The sequence below is a fragment of the Phodopus roborovskii genome, unplaced genomic scaffold, assembly GCF_943737965.1.
Source record: "Phodopus roborovskii unplaced genomic scaffold, PHOROB, whole genome shotgun sequence".
NCBI lineage: Eukaryota > Metazoa > Chordata > Mammalia > Rodentia > Cricetidae > Phodopus > Phodopus roborovskii.
Genome location: NW_026126406.1, coordinates 52047 through 77409, shown reverse-complemented (window position 1 = coordinate 77409; position 25363 = coordinate 52047). Strand labels below are relative to the sequence as shown.

The window sequence follows — 25363 nt, the reverse complement described above, 5'->3', positions numbered from 1 at the left end:
ACACTGCCTCCAGAAGCCATCAGTAGCCAATACCTTCTCTAGGATGGAGGCTCACAATTCCCTCCCCATCCACGCTGAAGTGACTGGCTTGACCTTAAGCAGGTCTTAGGGAGATGCTCACAGTTGCTCTGGGCCCATGAGTACAGCAGCCTTGTTATGTCCAGAAATGGCATTTCACGGAACTGGAAGGGGGTACTTTAAAACATTTTCAGACTTTGACTCACTATGTAGCCCAGAATGACCTCCGATATGCAGCAATCCCATACCTCAGTTCCCCAGACTGCTGGGACTGAAGGAGAGAGCCTCCACTCCAGGCGTGTTGGGGAGTTACCTTACATGTCCAATAATTCTGAGTTGCTCAAGAAGTGTTTTTCAGTAAGGAAATGGAAAAAGTAAACAAGATGAAAAGACAAAAGTGCTAGCGCCAACCAGAGAATCAGTCAGGCATCTCCTTGTCTACTTGCCCTTTCTAGTAGCCTCCATGACCCTGAGACCTCCACTTACTGGTGTAGCTTTTTTTGTTTGTTTGTTTGGTTGGTTGGTTGGTCTTTCAAGACAGGGTTTCTCTGTATTGCTTTGGAGCCTGCCTGGAACTCAATCTGTAGATGAGGCTGGCCTCAAACTCAAGAGATCTGCCTGCCTCTGCCTCCTGAGTGCTGGGTTTAAAGGCATGTGCCACCAATGGCAGCTCCAGTGTGGCCATTAATACTGTGGCATCACTATGAGTTTCTGTCACTGCCACAGTGACTGACCGCTCCCTCCACAGCCACACTGGTCTCCACTCTTTGACATCTTTTGGCTTCTGTCTATAAGGATGGAGAGAATCTCTCCAAAACAGATTAGCCATCAATCTGTAAGGCAGTACAACTTGTGGCATGTCATGGGAATTGGGTCAGAGCTGCCATGGAGCAGATTAGTCCCCAGCCTCAGGTCCCTGATGGAGTCTTTCACAAAGGAGCAGTTCCCAAGCTGCTCCCCAGACACACGTGATTCCTATTATGAGTTGCTGCTGTGAGATCATCCAAATGTCCCATAGACAGCATACACATGCAGGGCACTAAACCCCTCACTTCAATTGTAATCACAAGGCGGGCACAGAGCCTACTCATGGGAGAGGTGTTGCTCATTTTTCTTCATGAATATTTTATCTTTTAGTCTTCCTCACCATGGTGACATTATGGCATTCCTTTGCAGCTTGGGATGGGGTACAGTATTAAAGTGAGCTCTGAACACAGGTGAGGTCTTTGGATTCTTTCTCAACCCCTATGTTCCTGAATCCCCCTACTTTAAAAGACCAATCTTCACAGGTACATTTGTTTTAATTGTTTCTCAAAACCAGTAACTTTTTTAGGGATTGAAAATGATCTTTGCCTGCCATAGAGGCTCTTGCCTTTAATCCTAGCATTTGGGAGGCAGAAGGAGACAGCTCTCTGTGAGTTTGAGACCAGGCTAGTCTATAATGGTGAGTTCTAGGACAGCCAGGGCTGCACATAGAAACCCTGTTTTAAAAAAGAAAGAACAAGAACAAAACAAACCCATGAAACAACAAACTAGTTCTTTATTTTTTAAATTAAAAATTTCAATGATTTATTTATCTTTATTTTATGTACATTGGTGTTTTGCCTGCTTGTATGTCTGTGTGAGGGCATCAGATCCCCTGGAACCGAAGTTACAGACAGCTGTGAGCTGCCATGTGGGTGCTTAGAATTGAACCCAGGTCCTGTGGAAGAGGAGAAAGTGCTCTTCAGTGCTCAGTCATCTCTCCAACCCACAAAACAAGCTCTTAATGCTTGGCCACAGATGTGAGAAGCATTCACCAGGATGTACAAGCCAAGGAAGATGCAGCCCTGACATGATTCAGAAAGTTCTTTCCCAGAACTAGAGAATGAGTGCTGAGGCTGTGTCCTGTCCAATGCCTCATTCTGCAATCCCAGCACTCTGAAACCGAGGAAGGGGAATTGCTGTGAACTGCAAGCCTGTTAGGGCAAACAATAAGAAAGAACTTTGGTTTGGTTTGGTTTTTGATACAGAGTTTCTCAATGTAGGCTTGGCTACCCTGTAGACTAGACAGGCCTGAAAAACAGAGATCAGCCTGCCTCTGCCTCCTGAGTGCTAGGAAGCAAGAATTTTTAAAGCACAGGGCAAGGGGGTGGTGGTGGTGGACAGGAGACAGAGTCAGACAGAGACAGAGACAGACAGACAGACAGGCATTGAGAATAAAGACCACTATCATAAGTTATCAGGGTAGTGCGTGTAAAGACACAACTGTCTAATTCGGTGGCTCTCAATCTTCTTTACACTATGACCCTTTAATACTGTTCCTCATGTTGTGGTGACCCCCAACCGGAAAATTATATTCATTGCTATGTTATGTGTGTAGTTTTGCTACTGCTGAGTCATAATCTAAACATCTGTGTTTTCTGATGATCGGAGGCCACCTCTTTGAAAGGGTCCTCCAGCTCCCAAAGGGGTTGAGAACCAGAGCTTGAGTATTGCTGTTCTAAGGGAATGTGAAATTCCTCCATGAGTCACTGACTCACTGGCCTGTGGTACCAGAAACGCAAGGTACCAGAAACCAAGAAAACACAAGGACAAGAGATTTGCACACATAGCTAGATACCGACGGTGAAGGTGACAAAGCCTGTGTGGCCTGCTACGGCTCCTGAAGACACTCACTAGGCTGGCACTCACACTGAGAGACATCTTAGTCACTTTATACCCTGAAGCCACTTAGCGTCAGCACTTGTCTCACTGGCTGCTGGAGACCAGAGAGAATGTTCTCAGTGACTACAAACCTACGTTCTGGGATGTGATAATGTCCTGATTGGACTCTAACAAATAAAGCATGCCTGAGGGTCAGAGGGTGGAGCCAGCAACTAGCTACCCAAGGAGGTGACAGGAAGTGATATGCAGGAAGAGGAATATTGGCCGGAGGAAAAAGGAAGTCACCCTTTCTCAGCTGGGGCGTTGAAGAGGTAAGATGGGGCTGGGTGTTGCTCTTTTATTTCTCTGGTCTTTCAGCATTTTCCCCTACATCTGACTTCAGGCTTTTCTTATTAAGACCTATTAGAACGCATGCTACATTGGGGACATAAACCAAGATGAAAGATGAATAATACTCCATTGTGAAAACATTACGAAAGGGACAGAAGGCACACAGAGACTATTTCAGGGGAGGCACACCAACAAATTCCTGAAAGTCATAGGAAAGAACCAGATCTCTCTCTTCTGTCTCATGTCTGTGTCTCTCTACCTCTGTCTCTGTCTGTCTGTCTGTCTCTCTCTCTCTCTGTCTCTCTCTCTCTCTCGTGTGTGTGTGTGTGTGTGTGTGTGTGTGTGTGTGTGTGTGTGTGTGTTTAGAGAATGACACCAGACTTATTAGATAAATCTAGGTCAGGACTCCATCGCTAATCAGAGAAGGAAGTGATTTGCATACTCCTTGCAGATTCCATTGTAAAATGATGAAGCTGAAAAAAATAGGGAGCTGAAATATGTAAAATGTAGTAAATCAAGACTAGAAAATGTAGACATTCAATTAAACTGTGTGTGGTGGCAAAGATAAAAATTCCTGGAGAGATGGAGCTGTAAAGTACAGTGATAGGATGTGTGCTTAACATGAAATGTACAAACACAGACAGAAAGAGACACAGATCACACACACACAGAGAGAGAGAGAGAGAGACAGAGAAACGAGGATGAGCTGATGAGGAAGAAGAGACTAATAAAAAGAGGAAAAAGAAACCATTGCAGCTGTCTTTTACAGGAAAAGTAGAATCACAGGTATCTATTGGAAGGAGAAGGAAGTTACTGAAGAGACTAGTGGGGGAGGGGACGGACATAAGGGAGAAAAAATGGGGCAAGGGACAAAGCTGTAAATGTGTGAAAACTGCAGAAGCATTCCTTTATTTTGAGCATTAACTAACAGAAAGCATTAACAATAAAGAGAGAGCAAGAACAAGAATTGAGATAAAAAACCAGCAGGCCTGGAGGCTCACACTTATGATCCCAGGACCTTGTGGGGGAGGGTGGCAGAAGGATTAGGAGTTCCATGTCCAGGCAGGCAGCACAGCGAGTCCAAGGACAGCCAGGGCTGCATGAGGCCACCTCACCACAAAAGAAACCTATGAACACAGTCAGTGATCATCCAAACAGTCTCCCCCCTTGCTCTGCCAGGGACTCAGTGAGTGGCTCTTCTGATACAGTTTCTTCAGTCTCAAGCCAGAGCTCAGGGACATCACACTGACTGGAAAGGAAGACTATTGCCCAACAGGAAGTAGCCCTTGCTTCTTGATATTAGAAGGGTGGAGACAGGAGGCCTGAGAACTGTGCTTTCTTTTCCTAAGAAACGAAACCTTGGAAAGATGGGGAAGTGGAAGGAAGCAACCCTCAGCCTTTTGCCTGGACTTGCATTACCTGGCAGAGCCAGAATGGAGCTGTGTCCTTCTCAAGCCTTGGGCCTGCGTCAGTGTCTGACTCTTGACAAATCAGGGCTTCTGGAGACTTCTTCTCCTTCAACACCCAACACTGTGGATTTTATTTCTTTAATTCCACATACAAGTTCCTTGCTCAAATTCTCTTGGAGATGGGAAACAGATTGACGTATAATTATGAGTAAGTCATCAAGTAAGGAGTCGGTGACACTATCTCCCTCTGCCATAGCAGTGACTGGAGCATACTCACTCTTTTCATACCCAGGCAGCAGCCTACCTGTCCCTGACTGTGACAGTATGGGCTGCATTCCCTCCCAGCAGCAGGCAGCTGAGGCAGGAGCAGGCCTAGGGTGGAGCTATACAGGCCAAACAATGCACCCCTACAGAGTCCCCAGGGAGATGGACATTTTGTCCCCTGTGTATCCAAATCTGAGGTCTCTGTTGGCACTGGAAGAGAGAGAGCTAAAGAGATGAGTATGACCAAAGCATGTCCTTTGTGTTTAGGAAAATGTCACAGGAAAGCCCAGTTTATGCAAAATATGTGTGTGTGCACTAAAACAAACCCCACCAAAACTAAAAACAAAACAAGAGCTTGAGTTTTCCTGAGATTACTCACAGAAGCAAAGAACTAGAAAAGCATGCATTGGTGCATTGCTTGAGACTCCTTCAGGCCACTGGAGCCTTTCCTTGCAGGGACAAGGGGGATGCTCTTTGCCTGCACTGCTGCAGCAGCCCTCTGCATGCCTGTCCTTCTCCTCAGGATGTCACTTCTTTCCCTCCTCCTGTCCCTCCAGCACCTGCTCAGGAAGCACCAGGACTGAGGCTGCTCGTGGAAGGCTGGCAGAGATGGAAGGCGGGAGCTCCTGCTAAGAGACTACAAGAACTTCATTTCTTTTTCAATTAAATCAATTTCTTTCATGCAGGTATTTACTATATATGACAAATTGCCCTTAACCTCTGCCTCTGTTCGCCCTTCTTACATGTGCTTACATGCCTGCCCCATGTTTTACCATGTAGTTTCACTTCTGTTTCTTTATTGTCCTTTTTGTTCTTGTTTTTGTCCATTTCAACCAGAATTGCATAGAGCATGGAAGTTCCTCATAACACTTCCTGGAGTGACTAAACGCTCAAAGTCCAAGAGTGCCGACACCCTAGTATTCATGGAACTAGTCCACTTCACGTCATCAAGCATTCACACATCGGCTATATATTGGCCATTTCTGGCCACCCAGATCTGACTGCCACTCAGTCTGGAAGCTTACATTACTCTGAGATTCAAGGTACTTAACTTCCAAAACACAGACTAAGTAAACCAGGTCCATTGCAGCATCCTCAACCTCCCTGCCCCTCATCGTCTTTCTCCTTATTTCCCCACCCAATGTCAGGTCCTGTCTACTGTTTGTGGGTGGATGTGGGGTGGGGGAGTTGCTAGCACAACCCATCTCACTCAAGTAAAACCAACCTGCTTTCCTTGTAGGAATCTTGAATCCTGGACATCTTCAGACTTCTTCTATCAAAGCACTGACTGCTGAAGACTTGGAGACACCAGAGCTGTGGTGAGGGCAAATGCCTTGCTCTCTGTGAGAGCGAGGGAGGACTTGAGGTTGCTGGGAGAGCACCCATTATGTCTGTTCTGAGGCTGGTTATTGAGGCAGGAAGAGGAGGGTCATGATGGGGTATGAATGCCAGGCTTGTGTGAATCTACAGAGTCTCTTGAGGGTTCCCACCCTCTTAGAGACCTGACCTTGTGCATGGTAAGAAAACATGGGTCCCGGAAGGGGAGGAACTGTACTCTAGACCAGAAAGAAATGAGTCCCTGTGGGATTTGTAATATATAAAATGAGAACTTTGCTTTGACAAGGGAAATGACAGGGCCAACCCAGGAGAGAAAGAGTGGTCTAACCTTGCGTTGTTTTACTCTGTTCCTCTCCTGGTCCCTCTTTCTGTGGGATCTTACCAACCTGCAATTGTGGCAGAGTAAGAACATCGGAATATCATACTCTTCCCCAGCAAAAAAATAGTTGACTAGACACCTTGAACCCACAGTTCCTTTCTGAGGCAATTTCCCCAAAGTCAGTGCTATAATTAGAGAAGAAGGAACTACCTGGTAAATTAGTCCTAAGGCTTCAGGAGTTCAGTAGGCTTTACTTAAGTTATGGAAAGTGGTGATCTCTGTTGTCTGCCTTGGTTTTTAAGGACTGTGTCTCAGCTGTGTTCCTGAAGGTAGAAGTATGAACCTTAGACAGTGTGGATAGCTGGGGTCTTGATCTGAGATGATCAGTGTCCCAGGCTAGCCCACAGCTTCTCTAAATGTGACTGCACTGTAGGACTCCTGGGTTTTAATAATCTCAGGGGCATTGTCATTTTGCACTTTGGTGTGAGATGAGACTTCTGTCCCCTTCTGTCTGTCCCCAGACAGGGATGCTGGCTCAGGACAAGGCCTGTTATGGAAGGTGCTGGACAGGAGGAGCTGGGAAGGAATGAGGAACTGAGACGGCTCAGCAGTCTGTGGGCTGGGGAGAGGTTATGGGTGCTGCATTATGCTTGCTCAACTACAGAATTCCTAAGACCCCGGTTTAACTGTCAGTGCCACAAACATGAAGTCTGACCTTGCTAACTCCACATACTGCCAAATTATGCTTGCTCTAAGTCTGGCTACTGAGGCAGGAGAGGAGGGGTTTGGGTAGACCTCCAGAGCCCCTTAGAATGCCCCATCTACTTCCAGAGCTGACCCTACAACCAGAAACTGTGAGCTGACCCTACAACCAGAAACTGTCAAAAGATCTCTACACAGGGAAGCATGAAGTTACATCTCACACTAAAGATACGGGAAACTGAAAACAGACTAAAGAGATACATTTCAGATCCCCCAGCTGGGGTGCTGAAAGAGAAGCCCCAGAAGCCCTGATCTCTTCAGGAGTCAAAGGCTGGATAGAGGTTGGGGGGGGGGGGACATTCACAGCAGACTCAAGAGATGCAGATGCAAGAGAGGCATTAGGCAAAAATGTTAAAATCGCCAATTATGGAGATGCAAGAAGCACAGTGAAATATGATTTGCTCTGGTCACAATGACTGTGTAATTCATTGCTTCCATCATGATTATTTTATTAGTATGGTTGTTTTGCCTGCATGCATGTATGTACACCATGTGAGTTCCTGGTGCCCTGTAGAGATAAAGAGGGTAACAGGTTGTCTGAAACTGGAGTTACAGAAGGCTGAGAGTCCTCATGTGGGTGCTGGGAATTGAACCAGGGTCCTCTGGAGGAGCAGCCGTTTCTGTCCACTGCTGAGCTATCCCTTCAGCACCATGACTTTTTTAAGACTAATTTTATTTTATGTTCATGTATGGAGCCTGAGTCTTCTGCAAGAGCAGCAGGTGCTCATAACCATGGAGCCTCTCTATCCAGCTCCTGACCCTGCAATGGCTGTTATCAGAAAGATGAAAGATAAATGTTGCCACTGACATGGAGTGAAGGAAACCTTGCACAGCGTGACTGAGAGTGTGAATTAGAGTGGATATTGGAAAACATAGTGGCTCCTCAACAAGTGTGAGAAACGCTACTGGGTTTGTTCAAGAGGAGATGAAGTCATTATAAAAGAGAGACAGCTGCATCCCTGGCCATTGCTGAATGTTTTTAAAAAGTCAAAGCACGAACTCATGGGTGGATGACAAGCACAGACTATATAGTATACACAGTGGTCTGAAATGGAGTCGTAAAATGAAGGAAATAGAGTCATTCGTAAACACATGGAAGACTCTGAATGACAATATGTTATGTAACTATGAGGACCACATAAAAGCAAATATGCATACATTCACTTATATAAGGGATCTAAAGAAACTGAAATGATGGTAGTAGAAGTTAGGGTAGCAGGGAGCAGTCAGTGGGGTTACAAGTTGAAAGAGTTAAAATGTGCTACAGAGCATTGCATAATGGGATGTTTCAGCAAACCAGAGTGTTCCTCTGTTTTGTTTCTTTGTTTCTTGTTTGTTTTGAGACAGGGTCAGTGTGTTCCTCCTTGAAAGCTACCAAGAGGATAATTTGTATTTGGTGGTGCTGAGGGTTGAAGCTGGGGCCAAGGGCAAACTGGGCTCTGCTTTTAAACTCAATTCCCCGGAATCAAATGAGTTCAGTGGGGGTTACCCCACAACAGCGCACAGGCATGAGAAGTTGCATTTACTTGGTATTGGCCAAGACACTGACATGCCCCATCTTACCCTCTTACATCCCTACAGCTCCTCTTGTACAAGGCCTTGTCTTTGCAGTCCTTCTGCATGTGAGTGCCCTCTAGTGTCAGAACAGCAAAGTCAGCTGCAGTTCAAAACAACCTCCCACAGAAAATGAAACTGAGAAAATTGATTTGTTGTGTAGTGATGTTTTTCCTTTCACATGAGCCTCTTTCTTATCAATTGGTATTAATATTTGGAAAGGACCAATAGCAGAGTGAGTAGACAGAAAAAAAAATCTGTAAACTGAAGAAAAGATGAATAAAACCACTAAGCCAGGGGAAATGATAGGAAAAGCTGTTTTAAACTAAATGTCAATTCTTTGATTTTACTGACAAAGACTCGGGAGTCAGATGCTCGGGTGAGAGCCTGCTTTCCCCTACACTGCCTCAGACAAAACTCCTCCTAATGAGTGTCCCAGCCTTCTACTTCCCGGGTGTCTCTTTCTCTGTCCTCCTGACTCCCTCTTAGTCTCTATGGTTTTTGTTGTTGTTGTTGTTGTTTTTTCCTGTTAAATAGTTGCTTGCTCTGCCTCCTCACCTATGGTCGGCTTTGTTTAAACCAGTCTACAATATTCAAGTAGAAAGCTCTTTGAGCAAAGGTGTGTGCTAGGGCTGAGCCACACCAAACTAGGAACAGGGTTTTCCAACAAATAAATAAAGCGGTCTTGGGTTTGACAGTGTGATCAAATATCCTGAAACAAAGAACTGAAAAATGTAAAACAAGCCACACAAAGCCCAACATTATGTGGCTCACTATCAGGAAGGCTAACGTGGTGATTGTGTTTGTCCCCAGAACCTGAGGTCACAAAGGAATTGAGAAGTTCTTTGAAGAAATCATGTCTGAAAACTCCCCAATGTTGGGAGAAGATGGGAACCCACAGATGTTCACAGAGTGGTCTGGTCAACTCGAGTGTTCAGGGGACATTCTCCAGGGCACACAGCATGCCAAACCAGGACGTCTGATGGAACCAAAGTATGTGAACTAACTGACTGTCATATGGGAAGGAGTTAGGAAGCTGCCCAGAGGGAAAGTCAGAAGCACAGAGGGTCCTAAGCAGGAACAAAGCGCTCCAAAACAAGGGCACAAATAAGATTTCACATGATTAGAAAAAACTGTCCCGAGAAAATGAAGAGCCAAAACAAACAAACAAAAAAAAAAAAAACCCACTAAACATAGAAGCCACACCAGGAGGGAGACTTAGGGTGGGGGAACACCTACATTAAAGGACAAAGAGGGCTGAGGTGTGCCTCCTGGAGAAAGCTACCTAACAAACGCAAGCCTTGAGTGCCATCCCCACCACTGTGGAGGATGGAGAGCACGGAACATGCTCACACTCATTGAATCCAGCCAGTTCCAGAAAGACAAACCTCAGATATTTCCACTCAGTGGTTCCCTAGAGTTTATAGATTTATTACACAGCCTTAAAACCGTGCGCATGTATAAGACATGAAAGAAGTGGCGAAGCGGTATAAGGGGACATAGGGGACAGATGGGAAGGGGACATCACAGAGAGGTCAGACAGCAGAATGTGCTTAGTGCGCAGCACACACTTCTGGTGTCTTTCTGCAGAGGTTGGAGAGTTGGGTAAGTGCTGAGGAGAAGTTGTCACCCTTGCAGAGGGTTGGGTCAGATTCCCAGCACTTACTCAGTGGTTCACAACCACCAGTAACTCCAGCTGAGGAATTCAACACCCTCTTCTGACCTCCATGACCACCAGGCATACCTGTGGTACACATACATACATGCAGGCAAAACGCTCATACACATAAAGTAATAAAACAAACAAAACTACACAATTTTATATGTCCCTTCTATAACACAGTGCCATGAATGATGAATATACATAAAGAAGTTTATTAGTTCAAAATATTAGAAGATGATCAAATACAATCTTAACAATGAATCTGAAAATTGTGCAAGCTTACTAGTTATTGTATTCAGAATTGACCCAACAGTTCCTAAACAAGACATCACTTCAGACCTTCACGCTTAATTGCCCAGAGCAGCTCAGACTGTTGCGCTGTGTCTTGTAAAGCAGAGCTGGCTCTCACTGCTTAGGTCTACTGTAATGGATTTCTGTCTCTTTTACAGGAAACAATGTCGTCTGGGAAACAAAGCAAGTGCTAGCAAAATGAGCATCAGCCTTGATCAGGGAGACAGACTATGCAGAACTGGTTCTCTCTGTGGGAGAAATCACACTTGGAGAGATGTATAGGAAGAAAATGAAAGATACTCAACTAAGGAAAAGAGAGGCCCAAAGTGTCTCAGAGGCTGTGTGCACTCTGGTGAATTCTGGAGGGGGCGTGGTCAAGGCTCACATCAGCAATTCCAATTACTCCTTCACCAGAGATGGAATGGGACTGGATTTGGAAAATTCTTTTGGTAACATTCTTCCACTTTCTCAGAAATACCTAGACTACATGAAGGACAAAGACTACTTTTTAATTTTTGTGAAACAATGGATCCCGGATATGTCTGGTCAGCGTGTCCTCACCTGGAAAACCAATTTCTATGTGAGAAGTTTGTCATTGTCCCATGAACTGAAAGCTCCTGATGCAGTGCAGTTCCTCAAAGAAAAGAAATATGCTAAAGGGATGTCAGGTTCAAGACTAAGTTGGCCTGGATCATTTGGCTGTGATGAATTACAACGTGAAATGCTCGCCATGTTTTTTAACAAGGAACAGTTGACCTACAAGGAGACTTTGTGTTTCACTAAGTCGAAATATGCTGAAGTTAAAATGTGCCCTAAAAAGAAGATTAAAGAAAAGATTTTAGCGATTCTCCCTCAACCTTTTTCTGCATTTGCAAACACTGAAGGGGGGATATTTGTTCTTTGGTTTGGATGGAGACAACCAAGAAGTAATTGGTTTTGAAGCCAATGAGAATGATCTGGTGCACCTAGAGAGTGAAATAGAGGAGTGCATCCGACAGCTGCCTGTCGCTCACTTCTGTGAGGAGCAGGAGAAGATAAAGTACACATGCAAATTCATCCAAGTCCACAGGCAGGGAGCTGTGTGTTCATATGTCTGTGCACTCAGGAGTGGAGAGATTCTGCTGTGCCGTGTTCACTGCAGATCCGGAATCCTGGCATGTGGAAGGCGGCCGTGTGAAGGGGTTTACTGCGGAGGAATGGGTCAAGCGCCAGATGGACTCCACCCCAGGTTGAGGAAGGGGCAAAACAGTCACTTTACATTTGGGACAGAGGGTTGGAAGATTTGTGGGACTAGGGAACATCACACCTCCTCATGTTTCAACAGCTGATTTACTGACTTCTGCCAGATACAATCCCGAGTGGACAACCTCCTGTTTCCTTCTGCCCACTCAGGAGATTCGCTATCGAATGCTCCTTACCCGCTTTCAGTATGCTATGAGCTTTTTCCTGCACAATGGCCAACTGTGATATAGCCTGCTTCTCCAGTGGACAGGATTGGAGTGGGAAGAGGAAGGGGCCCCCACCTCATAATTCCCCTCCAGGCTGTTCCCACCTCTCACAGTGGCTTAAACTGAGATCTCTGCCAAGACAAGGCCATGGGCAGAACGCAGCCCAACATTTTGTCACAGAACATTGAAAGTGGCCTGCAGTCCTGGCCTCCCTGGCAGTCCCATGTCCATCAGGAGGCTGACGAGCAGAGCCTTTCGTGGACACTGTCCTCTCTGCTTCCTGAACTTCTGCTCATCCTCCCAGAGTTCCCTATCGAGTTGTCCTTGCCTCTTCTCAGACTACATCTAGCTTGTTTGTCAAAATCCCTCCTAGTGCAATGGCTTCTGTAGCCTGTCCCCCAAGGACCCACTGCACTGATCCCATTTCTCATTGCCAGCTTTCTGTGTCAATCATCTTTCACTAACAGTGACAAATGCATTAGAAAATCAAGTTATGGGAAGGGAATGTCCCTTTGGTCGGGCATTTGGATGTGCTGGCCCACCATGTACTCTCTCCATTGCTTTGTGCCTGTGATGACCAGTGTGCACTTCAGAAACCACACCCTCTAATCTGCCCCTTTGTCCTTTACCACTTTATTCCCATCGGCCCCTCTGCTTAAAGCTTCTTCCTTCCTCTCACAGTTCAAAATGGAACCATACTTTTTCCTCTGAAGGAAAGGAAAATGCTGACCTTTTATCTCCTTTGGAACAGGAAGCCTTAGTTGAAACAAGCACCAGAAACTTTACACCATCTGAAAATCAGAGCATCCTCATCTCTGCACAAACCCACCAGCCTTCTTTGCTTCTGGATATAACTGCTTTGAAAGAAAGCAAAGCTGGGGACATTTCTGAGGTGATAGAGTGCTTGTCTAGCATCTAGAAGTTCTGGCTTCCATCACCTCCATTCTGTAAAATCATAAAACTGGCCCAAGGTCCAAGTAGTGGTTTGTGTCCAGCATGGTCTATGTGAATGCCTGTCTCTAGTTTAAAAATGAGGAAGTAAAACAGGCCCATGGAATTGCCCATACATTCCACTAGCCCAGTGCACTTTGTGCTGTTATGTTTTCGGTAAGTGTAGTGTAAGCGTCATTTTGAAAATTGTATTTGTCCTCAAAAAAAATCTAACACCAAACTCTAACCCCATTACCGCTTAGGTAAACACAGTTCAACTGATACTTTTAACACACATTGCACTGTTATTGAACACTACGGCCTGGGGGAAATTTAAAATAACTTTTGTCTTCTCAGGTTTCTCCAAGGGAAAAGATAAACAGACCCTTCAATCAAGCATCCCACCACTCCGTCTCAGTAGATCGTTTGTTCATGACATTCCAGAAGCTCAGCAACAGAGGGCCCACCTTCCAGGTAGTGTCACTGTAACTTTCTAGAGTGGCTGCTGTGACTATGTTCAAGCCTCCTTGCCCCACCAGGGTTCAAGGCCTCAAGCTTCCTCACTGGGAGTGATACTTTTTCAGGTCCCTGGAGTAACTTTCTCTCAAATAGTAACCACCCCACACCACCCTGCCCAAGCCAAGCACACACACAGACTAGTACATACCACATCCCAACATAGGAGGGCAAAGTAGACTTCCTCTCCAATGCTAACCAGACAGGTAGAAGGTGACAGTGTGTATTCAAACTCAAGGCTTTCTAGAACTATGGGTTTTCACTGTGATTGCCAGTCTCTGCTCACCAGGGAAGCCTGGCCTGCCTTGTGGGATTATAGAAAAGGTGGGATGTGAGTGTTCAGCCACTTGCAATGCTCCCTCTTAGCAGAGCCTGAGTTCTAAGTCCCAGGACCCTTGCACCTGCTGCCCTCCTGTTCCTGAATTATTATTGTTTGGTATCGTGATGATGAAAGTGGGGGACTTACTAGCTGCTTGGTGATGGCTCACACAGGATATTCCCAGCAGTTTTGTTTTTTAATTGGTATACTTATTTATTTTTCTAGCCGTGTGTCGAAAGGTGACGTGCTCTCCAGAAGCCCTCTGCATGGAACTGTGCCCAGAACAGGGGAGATACGAGCAGTTACTTTGGACAGAGTTGGCCTCACTTACGTCGAGGAACGCTGGTCACCTCTAAGAGCTGGACTCTGGGTCCTGGCTTGCCTGAGAAGCAGGAAGTCATCTTGGATTTGCTTCATATTTCCCAGGACAGTCTTCTGACCCTTCATTGCTTTGTCCTGGGAGACGGGGAGCTGGAAGACGACAGCACTGTTCTGAATGAATTAGGTGCTAAGTTAAAGAACTATTGTAAACAAACTGCATTAACTTTAAAGCAGATGCTGGTAAATCTTGGCGGTTACACTGGGAAAGTCGGTGTGGTGATAAAGATAGTATACTTGGGTCATAGGGCAGTGTCTCTATATGATTCAAGCTCGAAAATAAGTTACCCTAGAACCTATTATCTGACAACCAAGACAGTAAGGCACTTAGAGAAAGCTCTTGCTGAGGTTGTAGAGACGGTGTCCCGACATAAAACTATAATGATCAGTTTACCTTGAAATTTTAAACATATAGCCTTAGATACTTTACTTTTTGAGGAATGTCCTAGATCATGATTGAGACTTCTTGACATGTGAAATGGACTATAATGCAATGATATTTCATGCTTTATGATAATGTTCTCTCGTTGGATAAGTATATGGAAATGCGTCTTTGAATAACTTCACAAAAATAGAAATGAAATTCTGGGAAAGGGATTGGCCGTTAAAGAAGACTATGATCAAACGGTGCTTTAAAAATGTGTTCCTGTAAGGGGATGTGACCTATGCCTTTAATTGTATCACTTGGAGGAAGGCTGGTCCTCTTAGTCTACATAGGGAGTTCCAGGAAAGCCAGGGCTATAGGAAGAGACCATGCCTCAAAATAAATACATAAGTAAATAATATAAAACAAAAATGTATCCCATTCTGCATTCTGGCTGAGGAAATTCATGGTATCTTTAATCAAGGAAGACACTCTTCCTAGAGTAGTGAAGAAAATGATGATGAAGGCACTATAGGCAACGTTCTGTCACAGTGTTGCTGCTCTGCTGCCTGTGTTATTGCTGTTACATCTGTGATTTCCAAAATCGCAGAGGCAAGGCTCAGGGTATGTGGAAAGTAAGTACAGACTCCTCACAGAAGCATACAGTAAATATGGGAGGTTTCGAAAAGGTAAAAAACACATAGAAACGAATACAATTGTCTATTTTATCTTGAAGAAAAACAATGTATCTGTTGGTGTAAGACTTCAAAATGTCAACAAATCCCAGGAACTAGGCCATACAAATACTCTCTATGGGGTAATGGCATGTTCTCAAGTTCCCATTTGTAACATTGTTCCCTTTTGAAGTCTTGATACTATGTCTTTAAGAGTTCGATATTATTCTCTTATGGTTCTCTTATGGTTCGATGTATGTTTTATATTCGAATTCTAGTATTGTTTGTGCTGTAGATTAACACCTATTATGGTATTTACAGCACTGAATTTATATGCGTGTATTGTGCTTTAATTTGAAATGTTGGTGTTTCCTTCATAAAGGAAGCAATGTCTTCATTGTACATCTTCATTTGTGAAGGACAACATTTCTCAACACTTGGACCCTAAGGGTTATGATATATGTAGTGGTACCTGTTTTGACTTTTGATGGAGCTCATCAAAAGGCAGGTTGACCATCATGAGAGCTCCTATGACAGGGGCTTTGGGCTGGTGGCTCACAGATGCCAGTCATCCAAAGCCATGATTCCTGTTTTCATCTCTTTCTTAACCAATACAATTTATTTTTTAAAATCAACCTCATTTCTCGTCTAATTTTTTTTCTTAGATCTGGATCTTTCTGAATACAGTTTTTTTTCCTTCATCTTTCTTTGATGAATTTTCATTGTAATATGTGGGAAGTTATACTTAGCAAAATTTAGATGCCAACAAAATGTTCTGCCAGTTTTTTATGTTCCTAAAATAATCATTTCAAAACATCATCAATGTCTTTTAAATAATTCTTATCGTTTTCCCAAATAATAGTTCTAGGTTTTAGATGTTTTGATTACTTGGGATTGTAGTTTTCAGAGTTGTGACTCAGACCTTTGCAGACCAAGGAAGTAAGAGGTACTGTTATCCCTGAGCCATGCCCCCAGTGTTTTGCCCAATTCTCATGGGCCTCTTTCTATTTCCCTGGCCTCCACTCCCCTAAATACACAGGTGTAGCTAAGAGGCGAAGGTCTGTATTTGAGAAGGTATGTTCTATTTGTCTTTCTGAGCCTGGGCTACCTCACACAGTATTTTCTGTTTCTAGCTGTCTCCGCCACAGCAGCAGCCTGCCTCTGCTGCCAAAGCAATCATTGTCATCCCCTGTCTCCAGGTGCCTTCCCACCCTCAGCTGTGTGACATGTGCTTCCCTTAAAAGTGCCCACCAGAGTACAGCCTGCTCTCTTGTCTCTTACTCCTCTGGTTGCCTCCCCTTCCCACTCCTGCCTCTTACTCCTCTCTTGCCCCCTGCTCCTCTCTTGCCTCTCATCTTCCTCTTGTCTGTCTGCCTGCCTCTCTCGGGTCCCCACTCCAACCCAGCCTTTCACTCTCCCCCAATAACGCTCTGGCACTCACTGTTGCACCTGCCCATGTTTGCTTAGTGGCAGGCATGTCTTGGCACAGCCTGCCAAAGGGCCGATTTCCTAACATTTTTATGAATTCTTTTTTTTTTTGTTGTTGTTGCTGAAAAAAGTTCCAATGTGTATACAGACTAAATTTTCATTATACACCAATTTCCTAACATTTTTATAAATTCATTTTTTTGTTGTTGCTGGTGAAAAAAAGTTTCAACGTGTATACACACCAAATTTTCATTATTCATTTGTCTGCCAAGGTTCAGTTTTAAACATTAAACATGAAGGAGCTAATTTCTGTGTTTATTTTGTTTTAGAGAGAGAGAGAGAGAGAACACAAAGGGGTGGGTAAGGAGGTAGGTGTAGTGAGATAGTTCTGTGGCACTGACCACGCCCATTGGGGGTGGAGCCATGGGCGGAGTGACCTGTGGAAGGAGGTCAGAGGGGGCCAGGAAAGGCTCTCTTTCTGGCTGACTTGGACAGGAGAGGATCGGGTTGAATTTCCTGGTGTTCATCTGTCTAGGTTGTAAGTTATTTCTCCCTGAATAAACATCTATTGGCCTATTTGTTTATCCTTATCCTTATTTACCACGATAGGTAGGGAGGATCTTGAGGAAGTGGGTCAGGGGGAAACATCCAGATCTATTATATGAAAGTTTTTCAATAACTTACAAAAAAAAAAAAATGCTGTCTTTAAGACATCCGCAGGGACACAGAAAGTGTAAAAGCTGCTTTGTTACCAGGTCTCTGTGCATTGAAGAAAACCTCCCCTCCTTTCCTCTTCTCCTGTCTTCCTTCTTCTCCTCCCTCCCCTTCCCTGCCTGCACCTGGGGGACCTTGACCCAGGGTGTAAGAGGTGAGGGGGCCAGGGCAGAGAAGAGCAGAGACAGGCTACAGTAGAGGTCCAGGAGAGAAGCGAGAAGAGACAGAAAGAGCAATAGGGCGCAGAGGCTGGAGAGGGAGGAAGGGGCCCTGGATGTAGCTGTCTCTCCACCATCAACTTCAGACAAATAGTCATCTTAAATCACAGAGCTTTGGGTTATTTGCCACACTCCAAGACGCACTGAAGCAATTCAGCATGCATCCTGCTATCTTCCTGTGTTTTCCATCACCATCATGTTCCAGAGCTGCTCAGTTCTCAGTAGGAAATGGTGTCTAAGGCCTTTAACCTTACTTGATCCCTCAAACCCAAGCTTGTGTCCGAGTTTAAAGTGTTTGCATCCTCTTGGCAGGTCTCATGTGTCTAGGATTTTACCTGCTTCTGGATTTCCCAGTTTTATGAAATATAAATTTTCAGTGATTCTGCACCAGTCTGTATTTCACCTGTTTGTTGTTGTTGTTAATGCAGGGTCTCACTCTGTAGCCCTGGCTGCCCTGGAACTCACTATGTAGACCAGGCTGATCTCGAACTCACAGAGATCCGCCTCCCTAGTGCTGGGATTAAAGGCCTGCATCACTATGCCTGACTTTTACTTCCCCTTTTAACCTCTGATTTTTTAACTTTTTATTTCCCCTTTCCTCCCTCCAAACCCTCCCAATTACCCCTTCTTACTCTATTTCCATTAATCATTGCTACATGCACATATGTATATACATATATATTCCTAAACATCCCTATTCGGTCTGTGTAGTGTTACTTGCATGTACGCACTTTCAGGGCTGACCATTTTGTATAAGGTAATGAATTGATGTGTTTGTCCCTGGGGAAGCCTGTTTCTCCTCCTATCAACATTCATTAGTTGCCTATAGTCCTTTACATAGGGTTGAAGCATTTAAGTTTTCTGTTTCTTTCTTTCAAAGAATCAATTCATTGCTTGGTTGATACTTTATAATGTTCTTTTAATCTCCATTTCAGTTTATCTGCCCTGTTCTCCATTATTTCTTACTACCTACTGCTTCTCAGTTTGGATGTTCTCGTTTTTTGTTGAGGTTATTTACTTGAGGTTTTTTATTTTTAATGTTAACATTCACAGCTATAAACTTGCCCCTCAAGTGTGCCTTGGTCAGAGCCCATGCATTCTGAAAAGTCATATTTTCATTTTCTTTTCTTTACAGTCCAGGTCTTTATTTCTTTTTGTTCATTAGGCCATGAATTCGTATGGGATGGGCTCAGGCTCCTTCCCATTTGTCCTCACAAAGTGTGCTTCTCTGGGTGGAGCAGGCTGGCGCTTGAGCTGAACCCAGGTGCCCTTCTCCTTGGCTTCCTTTTTCTTCTGGTCGTTCTCCTTCACCCGCTTCAGGAAGCTGTCTCTGCTCTTAGAGTGCTTGATGTGCTCAATCCACACGTTAATCCTCTTGGCGAGAATCTTGCCCTTAACTTGCTTGTTTACAATGATGCCCACGGCATGCTGAGTGACATTGTAGACTCTTGCCAAGGTAACACCTGTGGGGCATTCCCTTGATGTCTACAATATCGCCCTTCTTGTAGATTCGCATATACGTGGCCAAAAGAACAACTCCATGCTTCCTAAAAGGCCTAGAGAACATGTAGCGAGTGCCCCCCCTCTTTCACTTGGTGTTTGTCATTTTGACGAGTTACTGGAAGATGGCTGCCGCGGCCAAAAGGCCATATTTTCATTTTCATTTGACTCTAGGGACTTTTTTTAGTTTTCTCTCTGATTTCTGTAATAACCCATGAGTCATTTAGGCATGGTTTGCTCAGTTGTTATATACATTCATAGTTTCTGTATTTTGTTTTATTTTTGAGACAGGGTCTTACTGTGTAGCTCTGGCTAATCTGGAACTTGCTATTTACACTAGATGTGTACTTTTAAAAAGGGAATCACAGGGAGAATGTGTGTGGGGCAGTTTCTTTCTGGGTTTTTGAAAGCTGGAGGCTTCGGGTTGCATCGTGGAGGAAGGGGAGCGTCTGTCAAGCTTATGAACTCTTGTTTTTCCTGTGGTTTATGCTGTGGCTGCATCTGTACCAGACTGATCAGCTGCAGTTCACTCCCTTCTTTGTGTACCAGCACCCCCTGCTGGTCATATCTATATTGCATTCTGTGGGCTGGGCAGTCTCACCCTTCTGAGATCTTCAGATCATATCCACTTAAGGTGGCAAATGCTTGCACTGGGAATGACTTTGAGGTGTTTGGAAGCATGGGAAAAAGCCCCCAGTACTGTAATCAATGTAAGCAGAGAAGATTTCCTCACACTTCAGCATTAACCACCCTGCTACAGAAACACAGCAGTGGGTATATTGTACAGCCCTGGAACATCAGTGTTCTCCAGGTCTTTAACAGTACATGATGGGCTGATGGCTCCAGAATTTGACCCAGATGCTTCAGGCTCGGGGCTACCAAATTCCAGGATATCAGTAGCCACTGAGGACTGGGCTAGCTCTCTGTATGCACCTCCCACCTTGAGCCCAGATTCTGTTACTTGCACCTTTGGTTTGTTAGTGTCTGGGCTTCCTGTTTTTCATGACTGCCTCTCTGGGTGTTCCCTCACCCAGAGAGAGGCTGTGACAGGCAAAGTTGAAACCTATGAATGTTCCCTGATATCCAGCTCTCACAGTAGTTCAGCTTTTACTAATCAATTGTCAAGACAATGCCTAGCCACTGCTCCCTAGCTCGTCATTCATCTGCTGAGGGATCTACTGTTTCCTTAAAGCCTGCAAATGAATTTAAGGCTGGTGAGGGCTATCTGTAAGCACCCAAGCTTACTTACCAGGCCACTGTCACCTGATATGGTGGCAAGGAATTAAGGATGGAGGCTTTGACAATTTTATTGAGATACAGTCATCAGAAACAGAATATAATGACAATTGCCAGAATTAAATACAATTGTAGTTGCCAGGAGATATGGTATTTGCAAACTTTATAGGTAAATGAGATTAATGTCTAAGACCAATTGTCCTGTCTTGCTTCCACATGTTTTTTGACTACTAAGGGAATATCCAGAGAAATACAAAGCAGCCTGAATGCTTGACAGTCTGAGGGAGTACCTTGGTCTCTCAGGAACTTGAAGGCACATTGTACAACCAGGAGCCTTGGACTCCAACCTGGAAAACCTGTGATTCATGCCTCTAGAGGCAGCTAGGCCAGGCCAACTCCATGATTCCTTGCAATTCCCCCCATTTTATTTTGTTGTTATTTTTTAAAATTTAGGGTATGCAAGTCAGTCTTCAAAGCAGACATGGAGTAGCAAATTATTCTTTAGGCTATAATGCTTCCTAGTATAACCACCACCAACAACAAAAATCCCAGAGATATTCCTATGGACCATAGTTTAGGAGTCCAATTAAAGGCAGAAAAATAATGACCAAAAATCTTTGCCAGGTTTTGTGTAGCAATGGGAGAGGGTAACTTATCTAACTTTGAATGGTTAACATCAACACTCAAATTATCATCTGACAAATTTTACCTGGACAGCAATATGGTTAGCAGTGGAGACGTCCACTATCTGGGAGTCATTTACATAAGTGGAGATGTCATTTTCTTCCCAGTTAACACAGTGAAGCACAGGAGGATCAGGGACATAAGGCCAAACATGCTTCAGCGGTAACAGATGCATTCAACAAGGACAACTTAGCAAGAAATATCAACTAAGCAGGCACACCTAAGATGTTATCAATTATTTTCCCTCAGTCACTAGTTTCTTCATCTGAGTCATTGTTGGTGGGGGGGACTCTATTCTTCATGGCTCAACAACTCCATCACCCCGTTGACTTTCTTTTCTTCCAGCGTATCTTCTGTAGATACTTTGGACGTTCTTTGTCTGTCTTCCACAGGTCTATTCAGTCTTTCAGGTACCCACACGGACTTTTTGGTACCCTGAGGAAAAAGTACAAATAGCTTCGGCTCCAGGGAATTTCTAGAGCTGGGTCATTCAGTTGGCCAGGCACAACATTTCTGCAAAGGACCCTGACCCTGAATTATTTTTGGAGGGACCCAAAAATATTCTGCATCAGTGAGGTCATACTTGTCCAAATTTTAAAAATTTAAAGTACATATAACAGAACATAAAATATTGTAACAAGTAGCCATATTATCTTCCTCCCCTCCTTTATTTTTATTTATTTATTTTTTTTTTTGATTTCTTTTTCTTTTTTCTTTTTTTTAAATTGAGACAGGGTTTCTCCGTATTGCTTTGGAGCCTTCCCTGGAACTAACTCTGTAGACCAGACTGGCCTTGAACTCACAGAGACCTGCCTGCCTCTGCTTCCCTAGTGCTGGGATTAAAGATGTGTACCACCAATGCCTGGCCCCCTCCTTTATTTTTAAATAATGTTTAAGTTGTTCATTAGCTCTTTCTGTAAAAGATTGACCCTGAGGGTTATATGGGATGCCTATAATGTAGGTTATGTCAAACTGTTGGCAAACTTTTTGAAAAGACTTGGCAATGCATGAAGGAATGTGGCAGTTTGAATGTGATTGACCCCCATAAGCTCATAGGAAGTGGCACTATTAGGTTTGGCCTTGTTGGAGAAAGTGTGTCACTGTAGGGTGTTCGGGTAGGGGTGGGCTTTGAGGTCTCCTATGTTCAAGCTACACTCACTGTAGATTCAGTTCACTTCCTGTTGCCTGTGAATCAAGATGTAGAACTCTCAGCTCCTTCTCCAACCATATCTGCCTGCACACTGCCATGTCCCACCATGTTGATAATGGACTAAATCTCTGAAACTGTAAGACACCCAGATTAAATGTGTTCCTTTATAAGAGTTGCTGTGGTCATGGTGTCTCCTCACAGCAATAGAAACTCTAACTAATATAAAGATCATTGTCAGTTTTTAATATTTTGAAGGGACCTAAAATGGGAAAATCACTGGGTAAAAAAGTAATAATATCCTTAACTACCTTTCCTGATAGGGAAATAGCAAACATGAGCAATGAAAAAGTATCCACAATGATATGAATATACTTCAGGCTCCCAAAGCTAGGACATGTGTCCCAAGGGAAGGGAGGGCCCTATTTTTAAGATGGCTTTTTTTTTTCCTTCAGGAGCCAAAGCCCACTGTCCTGAGTTGAGTTATTTCCTAATACATTACCATGTGTTGGGTTATCTGAGCCTTTTGTGGGTATGCCCAGTGTCCTGTGGCTGCCAGAATGTTTAGAATGTTAATAGAATATCTTAAGAGTCTAATTTTTAGGCCCACAAATGAAGGGACCATCTATGTGCTGAGGTAAATGACTGTTCCTTAGAGTCAAGGACTCTCAATGTACATGGGCAAGGCTATTGTTGCAAGTAGAGACTCGAAGACCACTCAGCATGACCAAAGTTCGAAGTGAGAGTCTGTGTTAAGCTTGAAAAGAAACACTTCTCACAGAGCAGCCTCGAATGCATAGCACAGGGGGTTTTAAAGACAAAGAGCACACAAAAATTACATCCTGGTTGGCAGAGTAAAGCAAGTAAGCAGTTTAGCACGCACCAAGAACATGCAATTAGCTGGGGGATTTCCACCTGAGCTTCTAGAACAGAGTTGAGGGCTTTCCCACAGGACTTTTCAGGGCATGGGGGTGGAAAAGAGGGGTCAGTTTTAGTTTAAATCAAGATGGCTTCAGCTGAGACAAGATGGAGAAACCTTTGCCCTGTTACAGTGTCACAAGGACTCAGGGGGCCTGTTTGGGAGGCACTGGCAAAAGAGCTGCTCTCAAAGTGTCAGAAATAATCCATTTAAAGGTAAACATGAATTATGGCTCAGGGTGTGGTGAGATGTAAAAGGAAACGTCCACTGAGTCAAGGACAGTACTCCACACAGTTTCATTGGGAATAAACTGGAAACAGCACAGGCATGTGGGAGTGTTGAGTATAGGTGAAGGGCCTCTTCCTTGGTTGCCCTTAGATCCTGAGGCAATCAATACTCCACAGTGGCTTAGAATACTGGAAGCATTGAACTGTTATACGGAGAGGTGCCAGGGGGCCAAAAGGCCGTATCTGAGTCGCCTGGAAATAAGCTCATATCTTTGGCTTGCCTCAGGATTGAGAAGACACATGCATTCCTGCTGTACTCAGAAGCCAGAAGAGAGCATTGGATCCTATGGAACCAGATGGCTATAAGCTGCCCCATGGGTATTAGGACTAAGACCTGGGTCCTCTAGTAACATGATCAGTGATTCTAACCTCTGAGCCATTTTCTCCAGCCCCATTAAATGAATAAACAGGTAGAACACTAATTGTCTGTCCTGGAGTCTCTACATCACAGAATTTGAGGCTCTTCTTGGGGTAATATTTCTTTATTTCTTCATTTATTTCGTTTATTTATTTATTTATTATGTATAGTGTTCTGCCTGCATGTATTCCTGAATGCCAGAAGAAGAGGGCACCAGATCTCATCAATGGATGGTTGTGAGCCACCACCATGTGGTTGCAGGTAATTGAACTCAGAAAGAGCTGCCAGTGCTCTTAACCTCTGAGCCATCTCTCCAGCCCCTACGGTCATATTTCTAGAACAACATTGGAGGTGTCCTTCTTTTCCACTTTGGCATACAGCACTCTTGTGGAAGAAGATATATGTTCTTGGATCAGTTGAAGGGTTGCATTCAAGAAGGCTAAAAAGGCATCTAACAAAAAAGGTAGGACATTCAGGAAGACCTAAAAGATGAGAGAAGCTAAACCTCCTGTCTTCCTGTACACAGTTCTGTGAATCCTAGGTGCTAAGTCAACACCAGTTATCACAGTTTCATGTAGGGAGCTGCCCTGGGTCCAGTAAGGCAGAGGAGAAAGTCTGTATTTAAAAGGAAAAGTCATACCTTTGCCTGCCACTTCCAGCCTTCAGTTGCTAAAGTGACCTATGGCAGAAATTGCAATGCTGGAGTTTCCATGAGACCCAATCCTCAAATCGTATTCTAGAGCCATAGTAGCAGAAACAGTGTGGTGGTGGCACAAAACCCACACGTGTGGACCAGTGGAATAAAAGAGGGCCCAGAAATAACCCACAGTTACAGCCACCTAAGCTTCAACAAAGTCATAGAACTACATATTGGTACATTCAAGAACATAACCTCCTGACCGACTACCCTACTTGCTATTTGTGCTTGGCTGCTGAGTTTCATGCTTAGGCAGGCGACTTTCTAGATAAAATCAGATACCACATCCTTTTTAAGTCTCAGTTGCATAGCTAGCAGGGAGGTGGTGGCATATACCTTTAATCCCAGCACTTGAGAGGCAGAGACAGGTGGATCTCTGTGAGTTCAAAGCCAGACTGGTCTACAGAGCTAGTTTCAGGACAGGATCCAAGGCTACAGAGAAACCCTGTCTCAAAATAAAATAAAAAGAGCTGCATGGTTAGCAGCAGCCATTATGACTGGGGTGAGATGGAGTCTCAAAGCAGTTTGAATTTTCATCTCCTGATGATTACACATCATTACTTTTAAAAGTCTGTATTGGTCATTTGTGTTTCTGAGAAGGACTACCCCTTAACCCCACATAATTCCTCCTGGAGTATAGGCTTCACTCATGTGATTCCAAGTGTCACTCGGATACCAGGTTCCATCTGCATTTTAAAAGCTCATGTGATGAAGATCTGCTGATGACAAATCCTTTGCTGAATTATTTTGTCAGGAAAGAACTTCGTTATTTTCTAATACTGGGTAGAGAGAGAGAGGGGATGGGAGAGAAGCAGGGGGAAGGGAGGGAGGGAGAGAGAAAGGGTTGAATTTTAGGTTGACAGTCTTTTCTTTCAACACTGTAGAGCATGATCCTCGATCATACAAACAATCTGGAAAAAAATACACATTTTAAAGGAAAACTTAAACACAG

The 25363-nt window shown here is 44.2% G+C and overlaps 1 long non-coding RNA gene and 2 pseudogenes across 1 annotated transcript; 1 reads left to right on the top strand and 2 right to left on the bottom strand.

Moving 5' to 3' along the window:
- Positions 1-1536: 1536 nt before the first annotated feature.
- LOC127218719 (uncharacterized) lies at positions 1537-4820 on the bottom strand. Its single transcript, XR_007834237.1, has 2 exons — positions 4414-4820; positions 1537-1976 (listed from the first exon to the last, which is right to left on the bottom strand). It is a non-coding gene; the product is annotated as an uncharacterized LOC127218719 (long non-coding RNA).
- A 4494-nt stretch (positions 4821-9314) lies between these two features.
- On the top strand, positions 9315-15226 carry LOC127218718 (ribonuclease SLFN12-like; annotated as a pseudogene).
- Positions 15227-18744: 3518 nt separating this feature from the next.
- On the bottom strand, positions 18745-19189 carry LOC127218722 (60S ribosomal protein L21-like; annotated as a pseudogene).
- Positions 19190-25363: the final 6174 nt, after the last annotated feature.